The sequence below is a fragment of the Alosa alosa genome, chromosome 3 (assembly GCF_017589495.1).
Source record: "Alosa alosa isolate M-15738 ecotype Scorff River chromosome 3, AALO_Geno_1.1, whole genome shotgun sequence".
NCBI classification, from domain to species: domain Eukaryota; kingdom Metazoa; phylum Chordata; class Actinopteri; order Clupeiformes; family Clupeidae; genus Alosa; species Alosa alosa.
The window spans coordinates 3748573-3753572 of NC_063191.1; positions in this window are offsets into that span (position 1 = coordinate 3748573).

Below are 5000 nucleotides of genomic sequence, written 5' to 3' on the forward strand. Positions count from 1 at the left end.
GGAATACCTTTCAGGCTTGGCATGTCATGTGATTCATGTAAATGCTCGGAAAACAAATTGAAGACTCACCAATTCCATTCTACTAATGTAAAGTCGTAGACTAGTCTTTATATACAGTACTTGTCCATGTTCCAAATCACATTGATCACAGCCTATGTTAAAGTACACACACACACACACACACACACATAAATGGAAGAAATAATCAATTTTCTTTGTACATAGAGAGGACTAAACAGTGTACATTCAAGCACCCTTACTTTTTCTCTCTCTTTCTCTCTCTATCTCTCTCTCTATCTTTCTCTCTCTCTCTCTCTCTCTCTCTCTCTCACCAATCTGAGTTTAAAAATGGTCAGTAGTAGAAGTCAGGGGGCAGTACTTCCTGTGTCATTAGGAGAGTACTTCCTGTGTTGTTTGAGAGGAGTGCTGGAGCTTGTGGACAGTGCAGTGGGCTTGGTGGTGGTGCTTTGGGGCAGCCGGGATTATTATGTGTACCGGTGTGTGTTATCGGCGTGGCGGCAAGCTTGTTGTTCTCGGGTGCCGCTGAGCGGATGTGGAACCCCAAAGCCCGGTCGACGGAATGCCAGACAAAGACATGATGTCATCATGGAACACCACGCTCCTATTAAGCTTGTGCGGTGGGCCGTGAGGTCCGATTGTGCCAATAAAGCAGGAGTACACACACACACACACACACGCCTTCTCTCTCTCACACACACACACACACACACACACACACACACACACACACACACACACACACACACCCTCTCTCACACACACACACACACACACACACACACACACACACACACACACACACACACCCCTCTCACACACACACACACCTACACACACACACACACACACATGCCCTCACACACACACACACACACACATGCCCTCTCACACACATGTGCACTCACACACACACACACACACACACACACACGCCTTCTCACACACACACACACACCCCACACACTCACACACACACACACACACACACACACACACACACACACACACACACACACCACACTTCACACACACACACACACACACACTCACACACACACACACATTAATGCCCACACACACACACACACACACACACACACACATGCCTCTCTCACACACACACACATGCCCTCTCACACACACATACACACACATGCCCTCTCACACACACACACACATGCCCTCTCACACACACACACACAGACACACATGTCCTCTCACATACACACACACACACACACACATATGCCCTCACACGCACAGCATCACTGAGAACACGTCAATTGCACAAAACACGTCATACACACAGAACACTGAGAGCGCGTTTGTGGATCACACACACACACACACACACACAAACTCTAGCTCTTTTCTGTGGGCAGATGTGGGATGAAGAGGTTCATCTTGGCACCTATTTAACTCGCTCTGCAGTGGACATCAGCTCATTCACCACCACAGCATGCAGTTCCCGCTTAGCGTTAGCGTCAGGAGGATTTCACACCACATTCAAAATACACTCACACACACACACACACACACACACACACACACACACACACACACACACACACACACACACACACACACACACACACACACACACACACATTCACACATAGCATTAGCACTGACATTAGTGTTAGAGTCAGGAGGATTTCACACCACACAGTGAAGTCATTTACATGATGAACTCCAATAGACACTCAGATTTAAAATACACTCACACACACTCAAGCACACACACACACACACACACACACACTCAGATTCAAAATACACTCACACACACTCAAGCACACACACACACACACACACACACACACTCCACATTCAAATACACTCACACACACACTCAAGCACACACACACACACTCACACACACACACACACACACACACACACTCACACACACTCAAGCACAAAGCATTACAATGACATTAGTGTTAGCGTCAGGAGGATTTCAAACCACACAATGAAGTCATTCAAATGATGAACTCCATTAGGCACTCACATTCGAAGCACACTTACACACTCTCACAGACACCCTGGCATACACACACACACACACTACTGTGAGGCAGTATGTGGTCCAGCAGAATGTGTCTGTGTGCATATTTATTTATTTAATTTGTATTTCATCATCATTACCTTATTTTGCATGTCTGTGTGTGTGAATGAATGTTCATATGTTTTATTTTACATGTCCTCTCTCTATTCATGCTCTCTCTCTCTCTACCTCTCTCTCTCTGAGTCTACCTCTCTCTCTCGTTCCCTCTCTCTCTCTCCGCCTCTGTCCCGCTCTCTCTCTCTCTCTACCTCTCTCTCTCCCTCTGTATCTCTCGTTTCATCTCTCTACCTCTCTCTCTCTCTCTCTGTCTCTCTCTCCCACTCCATCACTCTGCCCATGGGAAAATGATGTATGCTCTGTTCCAATGATTGTTTAAAGATATTGCAGGAATTTACAAAGGCATTATACTCACTTCCCAGTTCACACACACACACACACACACACACTCATACACACGCGCACACACACATTGAACAGGCTTGTTATATTTATATAAAGTTTATTTTCTTCCACAAACTGAGGATAGGAGTTGAGCCAACCCAAACTGTGTGTGTGTGAGTTATCAGGCTAAGCCACTGCAGATAACTTTGTAGAGCCTTGTGATCAATCTGGGAGAGTGTGTGTGTGTGTGTGTTTGATCCTGAGGGCTTTCCTGTTGGACAGGTGTAATGTGTGCAGGCCTTGGGCACAGGGTCTGGCCGGAAAGTCGTACATTGTTTTGAGCCCTGCCCTGTGTGTGTGTGTGTGTGTGTGTGTGTGTGTCTGCGTGTGTGTGCATGTACTCATGCCTGCATGTGTGTGTGTGTGTGTCTCTCTCTCTGTATATGTGTGTGTGTGTGTGTGTGTCTCTCTCTCTGTATGTATGTGTGTGTGTGTGTGTGTCTGTATGTGTTTGTGTGTCTGTATGTGTGTGTGTGTGTATATGTGTGTGTCTCTATATATATATATGTGTGTGTGTGTGTGTGTGTATGTATGTGTGTGTGTCTCTCTCTCTCTCTCTCTCTCTCTCTCTCTCTCTCTCTCTCTCTCTCTCTCTCTCTGTGTGTGTGTGTGTGTGTGTGTGTGTGTGTTATGTACGCCAGGTCCTGGTCTGTTTCTCTTGGCCAGTGCTCTGAACCCTCTCCTGGTGTGGGCAGACACAGCCTGTGGGCCTCCCTGACCCTGCTGACCCTAGATGCCCCCCATGACCAGGATTAACCCCTCTGAGACTCTTTCCTCTGTGTGTGTGTGTGTGTGTTTGTGTGTGTGTGTGTAAGAGAGAGAGTTATTGTGTGGAGGTTTGTGTGTGTGTGGAGAGAGAGAGAGGTGTGTGTGTGTGTGTGTGTGTGTGTGATAGAGAGCGAGAGAGAGAGGTGTGTGAGTGTGATTGTGTGGAGGTTATGAGGCTGTGTGTGTTTGTGTGTGTACTGTTTTGAGAGTATATGACTACTAGGTCATAAATGCCGCTCAGAGAACATGTTTGGGGTCTGTTTGCAGTGTGGAGGTATTTGGGGGTTTCTATGTGCAGTGTGGGGGTGTTTGGGGTCTCTATGTGCAGTGTGGGGGGTTTGGGGTCTCTATATATGTGCAGTGTGGGGGTGTTTGGAGTCTCTATGTGCAGTGTGGGGGTGTTTGGGGTCTCTATGTACAGTGTGGGGGTGTTTGGGCTGTCTATGTACAGTGTGGGGGTGTTTGGAGTCTCTATGTGCAGTGTGGGGGTGTTTGGAGTCTCTATGTGCAGTGAGGGGGTGTTTGGGGTCTATATCTGCTGGGTAGAGATTCTCTGGGTGAGCGGTGTGGGGGTGTTTGGGGTGTGTATGTTCTCCATTGTGCTGAGTGTTTCCGTTCTCGCGTGGGACTCATTCTCTGGGTGAGGAGGGCCTCTGCTACACTTATTAACCCACACACACACACACACAACACACACACACACACACACACACACACACACACACACACACACAGACACATACACACACACACACACACACACACACACACACACACACACAACACACACACACACACACACACACACAGTAAGTTCTAGAATAGAGGGGTTGGTGCTGTTATAGGCATGTAGTAAGTTGTCTAGATTATAGACAGGGTCTAGCTAGAGAACAGCTGTATGACTCACTGATACTAAACCCCCAGAGAGAAAGGGACAGAGAGAGAGGGAGGGAGAGAGAGAGAGTTGAAGAGAGGGATAAAGAGAGGGAGAGGGAGGGAGAGAGAGAGGAAGGGAGGGATGGTGGGAGAATGAGAGCAAGGGAGAGGCAGAGAGAGAGAGTGTGAATGAAAGATTTCTCAGTGACTCAATCCTGGATATAGTGGCTTAAACATTTCAATGAGACAATTAACAGCTTCCCTTACTGGAGTACAGAGAGAGAGAGAGAGAGAGAGAGAGAGGGGGGAGAGGGAGAGAGAGAGAGAGAGAGAGGGAGGGAGGGAGGGAGGGAGAGAGAGAGAGGGGGGGAGAGGGAGAGAGAGGGAGGGAGGGAGAGGGGAGAGAGAAATCATGAGAAACGTATGAGTTAGTCAGACGCAGTGGCCAAAACAAAAGCCGTTCACTTTTATGTGAAGGAAAGGGAAAATAAGCACACACACACACACACACACACACACACACACACACACACACACACACACACACACACACACACACACACACACACACACACACACACACACAGACACACACACACACACACACACACACACACACACACACACACACACACACACACACACACACACACACACACACACATACACACACACACACACACACACACACACACACACACACACACACACACACACACACACACACACACACACACACACACACACACACACACGCATACCCTAGGGTTAGGGTTTGAACATACATTAGATTAGGGTTTAGGGTTTGAACACACATCAGATTAGG